The sequence below is a fragment of the Electrophorus electricus genome, chromosome 5, assembly GCF_041902795.1.
Source record: "Electrophorus electricus isolate QZ-2024a chromosome 5, ASM4190279v1, whole genome shotgun sequence".
In the NCBI taxonomy this organism is placed as follows: domain Eukaryota; kingdom Metazoa; phylum Chordata; class Actinopteri; order Gymnotiformes; family Gymnotidae; genus Electrophorus; species Electrophorus electricus.
This window is the reverse complement of record NC_137501.1, coordinates 15,022,501-15,037,500: the sequence shown is the minus strand read 5'-3', so window position 1 is coordinate 15,037,500 and position 15,000 is coordinate 15,022,501. Positions and strand designations below refer to the sequence as shown.

The window sequence follows — 15,000 nt, the reverse complement described above, 5'->3', positions numbered from 1 at the left end:
CATTTTATATATATATATATATATAGCGCGCACCAATCAAAGATGTGCAACCTCACGTCTGCTGAAAATGAATCATCAATAGCTACTCAGGAGAAATGTAGAAAACTAAACACCGACCAATGGGCTTTGACATTAGTCTACAATGTGGCTGATCTGTAAATAAAATTAAAGTAACCAGCTACTCACAGGTCTGATGTCCTTTTGGCAGCGTGTCTGTGGTTTTTATTCACTTTAATCACTGTTTTCAGCATGCTTCCTGTCAATGTAAATACTTAAATCCTGCCATTTGGGGGAGAAAATACCTGCGCTTTCAAAAATGGCTGTTGGATTGTTGCATGATTCACTTGATCTCTCTCTCTCTCTCTCTCTCTCTCTCTCTCTCTCTCTCTGTCTTTTCCCTCTTTGACACAAACGTCCCTTCTAAAATGTCACTGTTCAGAATTTGGGTCTGCGTTCCTCCTCCTCGTCAGTAGCCGACACGTTAGAATGTAAATGTGCGTTTCTTTTCCCTCGCCAATGTCAAAATAAAACGACGCTTCTGCTCTGTAACGTCACGTGCCGTCACAGTCCGTACGTGTCTGAGAAACGTGCTGGCTGGTTTTATTATGCAAATAAAATGATGCTGATTGGCCGATGCACTGTTAGCTGCACTGACGTTTTTAGGGGTCCCTTTGAGGTGAATTTGACTGCCTCTCCTGCGTTCCGTGGCTTTACATATCCCTGTCCATTGCTGAGGTTCTCCAGTTCGAGGAAGCCGGCGTAATTAAATGTAGCACGGTATTGCCATCCAGTGTTCTGTTGGAGTGGAGAAATATGTCCTTTTTCTCAAAGATGTCCCTTTGTCCACATATACAAAAGCCTCTCTCATGTTTATGTAACATGCTGTAATATAACCGATAACTGGTGTAGATTTAAATGCTAATTTCGAATCCTATTTTCGAATGCTAATTTCGAATCCTAATTTCAAATGCTAATTTCGAATCCTAATTTAGAAACCTAATTTCGAATGCTAATTTTGAATGCTAAGTGTGTGTAAATGGTTAGCATGCCATTACCGTAGCCCTGGCTGTGAACTGCTGTTTCACTCATAAACTGACCATTACTGAGCTGCTCCAGGCTGTAGCTATCAAAGGCCTTATGAAAACAACTTAGCAACAGATGTAAAGGACTCTGCGTGTATGTGTGAGTGTGAGCCACATCTGCACACCATATCCATGCTGTCTGAACAACAGTGAGGTGGGTGGAGCTAGCGAACAGGCCCCGCCCAGTTCTCCAGCCACACCCACAGTCAGCAGGTCACCGGTGCCATACTCCACCTCTCTGAAACATGGTCACAACTGAGCTCACAATCTATGCAAGGAAGACTGACCTCAGATTAACACACAAACACCTAATGAACTTTTATAATGACTTCTTCATGGCCAAATGGAGCACATGTAAGAACAAAGGAATGTGATCAGAGGCCACACGGGCAAATTATTTTCGCCAATCCATTACGTCCTTTCGGATTGCCTTAATCCCCTTTTATGCAAATGAGGATCGAAACCAGGTTAGGGAATATTAAATCAGTGGATAGATGTGGTCTGTGCAGTCAGGACAAAGATTTAAAGGTGAAGTGTTGTGGCAACGTGAACGATGGTATAGCATAGAAAACATATCCAGGAATGACACAGTCTGATATGTTTTTATGATCAGAATGATCTCAAAATATATTTAAAATGGTTCCTTCACAAACAAACAAACACAAATAAACAAACAAAAACATTCACAATGATCTCTGCAATGAGGCTTTAAGTGAAGCATTGTGAGGGTGGATGTGTGTGGGTCTGTGAGGGTGGATGTGTGTGGGTCTGTGAGGGTGGATGTGTGTGGGTCTGTGAGGGTGGATGTGTGTGGGTCTGTGAGGGTGGATGTGTGTGGGTCTGTGAGGATGGATGTGTGTGGGTCTGTGAGGGTGGATGTGTGTGGGTCTGTGAGGGTGGATGTGTGTGGGTCTGTGAGGGTGGATGTGTGTGGGTCTGTGAGGATGGATGTGTGTGGGTCTGTGAGGGTGGATGTGTGTGGGTCTGTGAGGGTGGATGTGTGTGGGTCTGTGAGGATGGATGTGTGTGGGTCTGTGAGGGTGGACGTGTGTGGGTCTGTGAGGGTGGACGTGTGTGGGTCTGTGAGGGTGGATGTGTGTGGGTCTGTGAGGATGGATGTGTGTGGGTCTGTGAGGGTGGATGTGTGTGGGTCTGTGAGGGTGGATGTGTGTGGGTCTGTGAGGGTGGATGTGTGTGGGTCTGTGAGGATGGATGTGTGTGGGTCTGTGAGGGTGGATGTGTGTGGGTCTGTGAGGGTGGATGTGTATGGGTCTTTGAGTCCACATTCATGCGTACCTTCCTCTGATGCAACATGAGAGTCATTTCCTTGACAGTGAACATCAGTCCTGCCCCCTCGAGCATGTCACTTATCTCCATATTAGCATATTTTTGCATATATGTTAATCTCTTTTGCACTCTTTTGCATTTTACTGTCTTGAAATCATGTGTGAACGTATGTTTGGGTGTGTGAGGGGGTGGGACTGTATGCATATGTGATTCCTACCTCACGAACACTAGACTTGATCTGCCCCTGTCTCCGTGGTGACGTGAGGTCCTTGTCTAGCTGTCCTCCACTCTGCTACCAGTTCACATCTTGTGATGCTCACCTTGCTGTGATACTCCTGATTACCCCCCCCCCCCCTCTCTCTCTCTCTGTCTCTGGCCCACACTGTGGTTACTATATATGGAATTTAAGGCTTTTGTCATGGCAACGACCTCCCACAATGCCTTTGTACGTCATGTTCAGGTAGGGAGACGGCTGTGGACATTCCGGAACACTCTGCAACGTCTTAGTCACTTTCCATGGCGTATAGATCTCTCTGTCTCTGTGTCTCAGAATGCCTGTGCATGTGTTTTTACGCACACATGTAACCACATACCTTGCAATGGCCCAAACTTGTTGAAGTAGGAGTGCTGGTCTTGGATCAGATTCCTGTCTTATTTTCTTTTTATTGTCCTTTTTAGTGCTTACTCACAGGAACAGATCCCAGATCAGCACTCCACCTCAGCAGCGCACCTCCACAGCTCTCCAGCTCTCCAGCAGGAGAAAAGTCCTCTGCACTGTGTGCCTCACAACACACACACACACACACACACACACACACACGCACGCACGCACACACACGCACACACACACACACACGCGCACACACACACACACACACACCCACACACACACACACACACGAACGCACACACACACACACGCGCACACACACGCACACACGCACACACACACGAACGCACACACACACACACACACGCGCACACACACACACACACACACACACACACACACACACACACACACGCACACACACACACACACACACGCGCACACACACACACGCGCACACACACACACACACATATCATAGGAGGACCATCAAAGCGTAGAGAACAGTGGGACATACAGTGGATGCTGCAGTGGTCCCCAGGCGGTAGTTTCTGAGCTAAATAGCAAGAGTGTGGCCTGTGTGTGCATGTGTGTGTGTTTGTGGTGTGGGGGGGGGGCACCTCTGTTAATGACGAATTTAGGATTAATAAAATTAACAGGATTTGAGGAAGGGGGATTAGGCGTGGATTTTTTTTTTCATGTTTTCATTTTGCTCTTATTTTTTTAAAGTGACTCTCTGGTACTGTGGCGTATGTGTGTGTGTAAAGGAGAATAAGGAAGACGTTTCTGTAGGATGTGGGGTAAGTCGATGCTGAGGAACTGCACTGGGGAGGCAGGACAACCGGGGGGGGGGGGGTCAAACAGATTAGCGGTGACTGTGAGACATATCCCTCCCTCTATCTTTCCCTTTCTCTCCTCTCTTTTCCCTCGCTTCTTTTGGTCTCTCCCTGTTTCTCCTCCATTCTCTCTCTCTCTCTCTCTCTCTCTCTCTCTCTCTCTTCCTCTCCTCCCTCTCCCAATCTGTATCCCTCGTTCTGTGTTTGATCAGGTGTGCAGAATGCGGCCTGCAGGTCTATGCTGCTCTCTGGGGCGGTTTGAACTCTGCTGGCTGGCACACAAGCATCTCTGCTCTTCACACTCAAGAGTCTGTCACCATCTGCTTTCCTGCTCCCTGTGTGAGTTGTTTCGCAAACTGTCTCTGAGTTCTAGAATCCTCCGGCAGTTTAACTGAGAGAGTTCGTGTGTGTGTGCATGAGAGAGTGTGTGCGTGTGTGTGTGTGTGTGTGTGCATGAGAGAGTGTGTGTGTGTGTGTGTGTGTGTGCGAGAGTGTGTGTGTGTGTGTAGAGATATACTGCAGCTGTCTTAATGCATCTATGAATAAATGTCAGTGTGAGCATGCGTGTGTGTGTGTGTGAGAGAGAGTTCGTGAGTGTGTGTGTGAGAGTGTTTGCATGAGAGAGAGAATGTGTGTGTGTGTGTGTGTGTGTGTGAGAGAGAGAGAGAGTTCGTGAGTGTGTGTGTGTGTGTGAGAGAGAGAGAGTTCGTGAGTGTGTGTGTGAGAGTGTTTGCATGAGAGAGAGAATGTGTGTGTGTGTGTGTGTGTGTGTGGAGATATACTACAGCTGTCTTAATGCATCTATGAATAAATGTCAGTGTGAGCATGCGTGTGTGTGTGTGTGTGTGTGTGTGTGTGTGAGAGAGAGAGTTCGTGAGTGTGTGTGTGTGTGTGTGTGAGTGAGTCTGTGTGTGTATGTGTGTGTGTGTGTGTGTGTGTGTGTGTGTGTGTGTGTGTATGTGTGTGTAGAGATATACTGCAACTGTCTTAATGCATCTATGAATAATGTAAGTGGGTCTTCTAGTGTCACTGCATCTCTTGCCTGTACTGTCTCCGCCCAGAATCAGAACTGCCTTTATCTTCATGATGCGTTCTGAGTGTTGGGGACTCAATCCTGGGAGCTGGATGCACAAATGTAGGAGGTAGAAGAAGAACCAGTCAGGCTGGTCCCCATGAAAAGACGTTTTCACTGCCAGACGACTTCTCAAGTACACCACACGCCCACATGCTCAATCGAGGACAGGGTCACGGGGAGGTCAGAAGTACTACCGCATTTAGATAAGTGTGCATATTTCTCCAGGGTTTCATGAAAAGGTCACGTGTTTAGACCTATTTATAAACACACACACACACATATGTGCACGCGCACACCCGTTCTGCTGTGGAAGCAGACCAACATTACTGTAATACCACAGGCGCTATATCTGATAGTCTCTCTGCCTATATAAATGTAAAAAATGTGCTTCAGCACACTGACTAACACATGCAGCCATGTCGAGCTACATTTTTGTGAACAGGCAATATGAGTCAACAGGGAGGCTCCATTTGAATCCGGTGTGTGTGTGTGTGTGTGTGTGTTCATATCAGTTTCAGTGGACTTTTATAATATGTGCTCATTGGCCATCTCCTTATTTGCTGTGTTTTAACTACATGTATTTGTTTCACGTTGTTTCTATACTTTCTCTCCATATGCACTCCATTCCAGAGGTGCGTGTTTTCGTAATTACCTGCTTCTCTTAGCTGGATATGGATTGAACAGAACCCCCTCTAGTCTTTTAGGCACCATTCGCGTGAGGGACATTTATTTACACCTGATCACTTGCTGTCCATTGTTTTCCTAAGTCCCATGATGCCTTGCGTGAAATACATGGAGTCATATGGCAGAGTCACACAGCAGTATCTTCTACAGCGATGAACGCTGTAGTTATATAGGGCTGGATTACTTTTGCTAAAGATTGTAGTTATATAGGGTTGGATTACTTTTGCTAAAGATTGTAGTTATATAGGGCTGGATTACTTTTGCTAAAGATTGTAGTTATATAGGGCTGGATTACTTTTGCTAAAGATTGTAGTTATATAGGGTTGGATTACTTTTGCTAAAGATTGTAGTTATATAGGGCTGGATTACTTTTGCTAAAGATTGTAGTTATATAGGGCTGGATTACTTTTGCTAAAGATTGTAGTTATATAGGGCTGGATTAGTTATGGTAAAGACTAGTTATATAGGGCTGGATTAGTTATGGTAAAGACTGTAGTTATATAGGGCTGGATTAGTTTTAGTAAAGACTGTAGTTATATTGGGTAGGATTAGTTTTAGTAAAGACTGTAGTTTGATAGGTCTGGGTGTGTACTGGTGAAGACTGTAGTTTGATAGGTCTGGGTGCGTACTGGTGAAGACTAGTTATATAGTACTGGATTAGTTTTAGTAAAGACTGTAGTTATATTGGGCAGGATTAGTTTTAGTAAAGACTGTAGTTTGATAGGTCTGGGTGCGTACTGGTGAAGACTGTAGTTTGATAGGTCTGGGTGTGTACTGGTGAAGACTGTAGTTTGATAGGTCTGGGTGTGTACTGGTGAAGACTGTAGCTCAGCAGACCCACGTATTTAAAAGCTTAAAGACTGAGAAGTCCAGACCACCAAACCCAAGACAGGATCCTGCAGGAGACAGGATCCTGCAGGAGCCTCACACATCTGCAACAACTCCAAGACAACTCCACATTCTTGAGTTTTCTTCTCAGTCTCCACCATGTCTTCTCCTGTACCAGCGCAGGCTGTTCTTGTGATGCAATCAAGTATAACAAGTAAATGTCTGTCTCCCTCCAGTTGTCAGTTGGAAATTCGTTAGGAGTTTTCTACTGAATAACTTTGCACGTGAGACTCTTGTACTCTTCTCTGATGATCTCAATGAGCATCTCGCGCACCTGTAGTAAAGACGGATGTTACACATTAACTTCCTAACAGTACTATCAAGGGACTTTTCCGAGTCCCTTCCACGCAGAAGATCGACTGTTTGGCCAGGAGATGTTAAAGTCTGGTCTTTCAGGAGATCTTTCTAGTCTGCTGGTCTGAGTAGCTGATCTACCAGTGCAGGTCCTCCTTCCTTCAGCACCTTTGGTGGGATGTTGTCTTCTCCAGCTGCCTTGACAGTCTTCACATTCTTCATGGCTCTTCTGCCCTTGTGCTGTTTTATTGGTTCCACATTGATATCTAGCTGGTTCCCTGGTTCTAACGCTGGTGGATGCTTTGGCGGAGGTCTGTTAAGCATTTCCTGGAAGTGTTCTTTCTACTTTGCAGGTTGATCTTCAACAGATGAGATTAATCAGCCTTCTTTACCTCTTCCTAATCTGCTGGGGTTGTCACATTTCTTGCATAGATAGCGTTAAGGTCTTGTTTTTCTTCTGCCTTCAATGCTTGTTCCACCACCTCATTTTAGTAGTTTGTACTAGTAGTTTGTAGTAGTAGCTTTTAGTAGTTTCTCTTGTCAGTTCTGAGACTTTTTTTTTACTTGGCAGCGTTCGGTACCGTTTCTGAGGTCCTGTTCTGACCTGATTAACTTGTTGCTTCTATCTTTCGCTCTGCTATACGTTCTGTCGAGTAGCGTCTGTGATCGTTCCTATTCACCGATGACGGCCTCTTTCAGCCCTAGCCAGTTATGTTCTACTTCCTCTTCCTCGGGTTGTAGAGCCTGGAAAATGTTGCGGAGGGCGACTGGGAAAGGTATTTCTGATCTCAGGTGACTTCAGTCTCCCCGTATCAAATTATGGGAGCGCCTTTCTCAGAACACGCTGCTGTCTTCGAAATTTGGCCACAATCAGCTACCGTAGCAGGCTGCCTCCTGGCCAGAGGCGGTTATCACGGAGCTGCCGGCAGGGCGGAAAGCGCGTTCTCGGGCGCAGGCTCCGTGTCCGGCGGATTGTATCTTCTGCAAAACTAGAATGGCGTTTTAAATATGCTACATTGTACTTAACCGTCCACATTTAATTGCCACTCCTCTTCAAAAAAAAAAAAAAAGGATAATTCCGATTCAGAAATCGCTCTCCCTGTTAACCCCGAGGTTGCGACTCGCCGCCCCTGTCATTAAATCGGTGCTCTGTTGAAACGAACCGCACAGCACTAAATCGGCCATTACGGCTTTTACGCGACCAGCAGACGAGCCGTTCGTTAGTGAGGCGTTGAGCACGTGTTTTTGTAAGGCCAAAAACAGAATGTCAGATTCTGTCAGATGTAATTCTGTTAATTCTTCATATAGTTTTTTTTTCTCACTGAAGAAGCGGTCATATAAAATGTCATATATTCATATATAGCTCTGTCTGAATTGGTCTACTCACATACTCATTCACTACTCCCCACAGATAGCTCCATATAGAACACGACACCGAGCACACGGGATTCGGACGGCGCTAGTTTGCGCCGGAAATATGCAACTGTGACCATTCATCACGGAAACTATCCTGAACATCGATGTAACAATAATAATACGTAGACTAACAATAAGCAAACTAGCGGTTTAACCTAAACACATGGACGCAAGGTGGTTATTAGGCAGTTATGGCATGTTTCCTCCAGTGCCGTTGACACTCTACGCTTAAGATATAAGCTATCTCCCCTATAGCAGAGCTCACCATGCCGTTGTTCACACCAGTCAAATGCATCATCCCAGCTAAAACTATATCTATACCCAATCCCCATTAAGTAAAAAACTGTATCAGTACAGCAACAAAGTGTTGTATCATATTCCTACACTTTCCCTTGCCCAAATGTTCAACGTTCCTTTGTGAAGCTTTTGCTTTAGTTTTATTTCAATCATCTGTTTTGCTTTGTCATATTTAATTTAAGTATATTCTCTGTTCTCTATATTCTGTTCTAAATAGTCCAATGTGTCAGTGTGGTTGTATGTTACATGTGCACCCACCGAGACAAATTCCTCATATGTGTAACATACCTGCCAGATGAAACGTGTGTGTGTGTGTGTGTGTGTGTGTGTGTGTGTGTGTGTGTGTGTGTGTGCCCGCGCGCGCTGTGTGAGAACAAATTTAGAGACGGAATTGGATGAAACCCATAGAGAGAGAGAAAGGCAGGCACACACACACACACACACACACACACACACACACACACACACACACACACACACACCTGCAAGTTGCTGCACCTGCTTATTGTGGATTACCGTCGCTCTGCTTTGGAGAGCGCGTATTGTGTGGCGTCGTCCCCTCCCCACTCCCCATCCAGCTGCTGTGAAATAGGCTTGAGATGACACAATGGAACAAACTATTCAATACCTGCCCCACTATTCATGTCACCAAGCGCCCCAGATACGCCCGCCTACAGAGGATAAACGGATCGAGCTTTAGCGCCGAAACGGCTATTGACCAAAAATGATTCGGGTCAAGATTGTCTCCTGGCCTCAAACTGTCCGACAGCCAGCGTTGCGCTCTTAAAGGCGCAGGAGGTAATTCTCCTTAAAGGACCGATTAATCGCTCGCAAAACAAGGCCGGAATAATCAAGGAATAATCACAGTTCTTCCTGCTCTTTCACCTTTGGAACACATGTAGAAAAATAAGGAACAGATAATATAAGTAGATGATGACAAGATTTAATTTGGGATAAAAGCTATTGAGCTATTCAACCTTGTCTAAAGATGCCCGCCGACATCTTTAGTTTTGAGCCGGGTTTTGTCCTGCAAAACCGGACTTTTGCCGAGTTTCCATTTGGGAGGAAAGAAGAGATTTTTTGAAGTCAAATTCTTGGCTGCTTGGTAGAGGTCGGGTCAGTTCACGCTGTGTTGGAGTTTGCTGAGTCTATATATGCTACACGGATCCCACAACAATAAAAATATAAATCAAAGAATTATCGACACTCGAAAAGTTCACTCATCCGAGTTCTTATTCACCTCCCACACAACAAGAAACACACACACACACACACACACACTCCAAGGAATTATGCAGCACTATTCTACTGTCTGCAGGCTGTATTTAATAACTGCAGCTTCTTCACACATTCTCTCTGTCTAACCTTGCATCTCTCACTGCGCAACGAATGCCCTCAGAAGTGTGTGTGTGTGTGTGTGTGTGTGTGTGTGTGTGTGTGTGTGTGTGTGTGTGTGTGTGTGTGTGCGCGCGCGCGAGTGAATTATAGTTTTGAACATGGCGCAGTGATCCTTGGGAGAAAGCAGCCATATATACGTTTTCTGTATCCTTATTTATAGCATTCAGGACAATTGTTAATACAGCGCAGCTACAGGGCCATGTGAAGGTGTTCCACACACTTAAGGTGATGCATTCACCCGGATTACAAATTATTCTTTGTGGTATTTTGGGATTTGGCAAAATGCTAAACATTGGTTTTATGTAAGGAAATATTCCACAACAAAAATGATTCGTTTATGTACGCATTCAACTCTTGTGGCATGAAAGATTAAAGTTTATGCATATTACATACAGCTTTACTGTCCGGTGAGACAGAAATGACCGTATCATAATCCTGACAGTGCAGTATGGGGGGGGGGGCATCCTGTCGTGGAGATGATGGGTATCTTGTTAAAAGTGACAGATTGGTACCAGATACACTGAGATACTGCGAGAAAGACACACCTGCTTCAGTCTGCTCGCAAACGACAGCGGGGCGGCAATCCCGAGCACCCGGCCAGTGCGGCACGGGAGGGGACGTCCTGCAGTAGGCCGGGTCAAACTCCAGATCTCCATCCAGCTGGGAATATGTGGAAATGTTTGAAAACTGCAGTCCATGACCGAAACAACCTGGCACAAGAGTGGGTGCAGATCAGTCCGACAGTGTGCAATGCTGGCAGAAACGTATGCCAGCGGCCTTAAAGCTGCTAGAACATCAACGGTAGATCTGCTGAGCACTACTCCGAACGGGTTGAGGTACTTACGCAAGCGGAACTTTGTTTATTGATTTATTATTTGGGCTTGGACTTTGAAAAATACTGACTGGAACAATCCAGGTAAGTGTCATTTGTAATCCAGATGACTCTGAGGATATTTTGGGGGCTGTGTAATCTTGCAAGCACACTGGATATAAGCCATCACAGTCTCGCCGGTCAAAAATCCCAGACAAACCGCCAATATAGCGTGTTTCTCTGCGCCGCCAAGCTAGGAGGGGAAAAACTGCATACAGCTATTTGGCTGTCTAAGTTACCTGTGACTGTTATCTTCCCAGGCTGTTGGCCTTGCAGTGTGAAAAGGGTCTCATTGGAGCAGAGCAGTTTATAGTGTTGCACTGCATAATTATGAGGGAAGATACCGCATGACACAGCTGTGATTCGAACCTGACATGCATGCAGGGTTCACCTCTGCAACAAATTGTTCCTGACACACCATTAACATGCAACAAAACATGTATATCACATGGGTCCATCAACATTAAGATTATTAACGTTTAATCAGGCTTATAACATATTTCTAAATGTGGTATAACTGCTGTACACAGATCTTTGAGATTCCGATGTTACTCCGAGCAGTGGAATCTTATCATTTGTCAAAGAACAAGAAATATCAACCAGCACTCTGACCATCTTTAACCTAAACCCTGGTGGCCTAACGCAAAACACACGGATAAAGGAACATCGGTGTACTGAGCAAGCTCAAGGAGAGAATACTGCAAGTTAATGTGTTCTCCTTGCTCTGTAATAACTGGTTGCTGATGCTAGTTGCAGTGGAAGATATTCTTAGCAGAAGTTAAACCAGGTTTCCACTCTCCCCGCGTCTAAGCCCGCGTCTACGGTGTTGAAGTGTAGCTTGATTGGACGTGACAGCTGGGAACGTTTGGGTTTGCAGAGCTGATACACTCAGGCACTTGCCTACACTCAGGTCCTGTCCCACTGCACACAAACGGATGGCGGGGACCTTAGGACGGGGCATGGGACATGTCCCGTTAATGTTGAGTAGAACTTGTCCATTCCAAACTGTGTTGAGTAGGACTGTTCAGTTCCAAACTGTGTTGAGTAGAACTGTGTTGAGCAGTTGACAATTACTGGAGGCTAACATCTAGTCCTAAGTGTTTTGTTTTCTATATCTACTCCTGAAGCATGGTTCTTTGGCCCGAAAGGTTCACTAAATCTAAAGAATGTCACTAAAGGACACTTTCTACAGGGTCTTGTAAACTCCCACATAAATGTTTCACAGTAAGTACTTTTCCATGCATACATTTGACATCACTACACATTTCAGCTGAGCTCTCAAAATGTTCCCTTGGCTGATCTCACTCTTTCATTTTCATGGTAAAGAACCTTCTAGAACCACCACCAGCAAGACACCCGCTGGAAGTCATGCTCTGCATGCAAGAATTCCCTTCATCCCTCAATACACACACACACACTCACAGACACACTCAGACACATTAGCAAGGCTGTTGGAGTTTGCGGAGTCTATTTATACTGCATGAATCCCACAACAATAAAAGTATAAATCAAATAATTATTGACGCTCTAAATGTTCACTGAACCAAGCTCTTATTCACCTCCTACACAACAAGAAACACACACACACACACACACATCAAGCTTTCCGGAGGGTGATCTCTTGTCAGTACCTGAGTCTGTATAAGAACACATACAGCCAGCTGAGTAGGCAAGCACCTGCTGCTACACACACACACACACACACACACACATCCCTGCATGACTCAGTCCTCTGCAACAGGTGGCACAGAACACGTGTGTACGCACACAGCCGCCCACCCACATGTCCATGTTAGTTAGTTATCAGAGTTAATTTTTCATGACAGGCTGTCTTGCCTCAGCTCCCATTTACTTCGTAGAAGCCATCGACCTGCCCAAGGTAACGACACCCCCTCCATTCTGTCTCTCACTCTCTCTCGCTCTCGTAGGAGGTGAAGCAGTTGTTTGCTGTCTTCTACCCCTCAATGCAGAGACAAACTCTGTCCCTTATCGACTTATTCAAAGAGAGCATGGTCTCCCGCTTCGCATCTGAATATGCTGATGATGCTTCCTCGTAATTAAAACTCAATTTCCCATAATTCCACTGGATGGACGCCATGCGTCTTCACACCTTTAATAAACACTGTCTGTAGTATCGGAATGAGACTAATGTATATGTCCTGTCCCTTATGTATATTTACTGTGCCTTTTCCCAAAATAGTTCGAGTGTGTGTGTGTGTGTGTGTGTGTTTGTGTGTGTGAGAGAGACACATCCTCTTTTCCTCCTCTCCCCCTCCCCTACTCCAGTTCAATGTTCACGAGCAAAGGCTGAGACAGAGGGATTCAGGGCGAGATGAGGGGACTGAGCAAGGTGATTACATGACAGATCTCTTTCATCTGATCTGCCTCTTGCCTAACCGCTGAGGAGCAAGTTTTTTTTAAAGAGGTGCTCCAGATAATTCAGCCCAAATAACCCAATACTTATTCAGAACCCATATTTATATATTTATAGGTCATCACTGTCATCTGGGCTACCACCGTCTAAAGGAATTATGCTTAGGACTGAGAGAATAGCATAAAATCTCATTTCACTCTATCCATGAGTAATCATATGTGTGAGAGAGATGCACGCACATACACATATATACATACACTGCCTGGCCAAAAAAAAAGGTCACCACCTGGATTTAACTAAGCAAATGGGTAAGAGCCTCCCATTGGATAATTACTGCAGATTATGTTTCAGATGGCAACAAGTCATTTAACCCTAACTGATGCAGTGAGTAGCTTCTCATTTGTTAAACAACCATATCCAAAGACACATCCTGTGGTCACGGAAAAGATGTTAATCTGTTTCAGAAGGATCAAATTATTGGCATGCAGAGAAAACATCTAAGTAGATTGCTGAAACTACTAAAACTGGGTTATTGACAGTGGGTAAACATCATCTTCGAGGAAGGAATGTGGTCGGACGCTGGAGCAATGGAAGAAGGTCATGTGGTCTGATGAGTCCAGATTTACCCTGTTCCAGAGTGATGGGCACATCAGGGTAAGAAGAGAGGCAGTTGAAGTGATGCACCCATCATGCCTTGTGCCTACCGTACAAGCCTGTGGGGGCAGTGCTATGATCTGGGGTTGCTGCAGTTGATCAGGTCTAGGTTCAGCAATGTTACGTGCCCAAAGAATGAGGTCAGCTGACTACCTGAATATACTGAACGACCAGGTTATTCCATCAATGGATTTTTTCTTCCCTGATGGCACAGGCATATTCCAAGATGACAATGCCAGGATTCATCGGGCTCAAATTGTGAAAGAGTGGTTCAGGGAGCATGAGACATCATTTTCACACATGGATTGGCCACCACAGAGTCCAGACTTGAACCCCATTGAGAATCTTTGGGATATGCTGGAGAAGACTTTTCGCAGTGGTCCAAATCTCCCATCATCAATACAAGATCTTGGGGAAAAATTAATGCAAGTCTGGACAGAAATAAATGTTGTGACATTGCAGAAGCTTGTGGAAACGATACCACAGCGAATGTGTGCCGTAATCATAGCTAAAGGCGGTCCAAAGAAATATTAGAGTGTGCGACCTTTTTTTTTGGCCAGGCAGTGTGTGTGTGTGCGTGTGTGTGTGTGTGTTGTGCATGCTGTATACCGTAGTAAAAGATGTAGAGATATTCAAGGTTGCAGTGAAGTACACAGAGTTTCCAGAGAAACAGGACGTTTTGGAGAGAGGTCCTTCAGCACCTGTGCAAGCAAAGTGCTTCTGAAGTTCTACAAAAAGCAGAAGGTTAGATCATAACATTCATTCCATGGTGTTCTAAAGTTCCAAGAGTGTAGATCAGTTCTTTTTTTATTTGTGTCTCCCAACATTGCTGCCATTATAGCAGCAACTGGCAATGCGAGACAAGTGTCATTACTGGAAGGTCTCGTTAGTATTCAAGTACTTCACCACTGGAAGTGAAAATTCCCTAATTCTGATTGATCCAAAGGGAGGAATAGATGACGACAACTGATCCTTTTGTGCTTTTTATTTTAATGTTACAATAAACGTACATGTAGCACATCTAGAGTGGTTGCAGGCCCACAGTTGCTATCTTAATGGTCATTTATATTACACTTGACGAACACGTCTGTTTGTGTCTTGTCTGTGGGAGATTAGCGGAAGTCTCTGCATCATCCTGGAGGACTCTGAAGTGTTTCAGTATAATAGACATGCTTTTATTTGTAGGATGAGAAGTAAGCACCAATCCTAACAGTAGACTGATAGTTTTGTTACA

General features: G+C 44.9%; 1 protein-coding gene across 2 annotated transcripts in view; it reads left to right on the top strand.

The window, feature by feature from the left end:
• Positions 1-175, top strand: part of chrna6 (cholinergic receptor, nicotinic, alpha 6) — a 21,235-nt gene extending 21,060 nt beyond the window's left edge. For both annotated transcript variants that reach the window (XM_081714274.1, XM_035529942.2), the window contains one exon: positions 1-175. This exon is cut by the window's left edge and continues 510 nt beyond it. The gene's annotated coding sequence lies outside the window, so the exon portion shown is untranslated.
• The last annotated feature ends 14,825 nt before the right edge of the window (positions 176-15,000 follow it).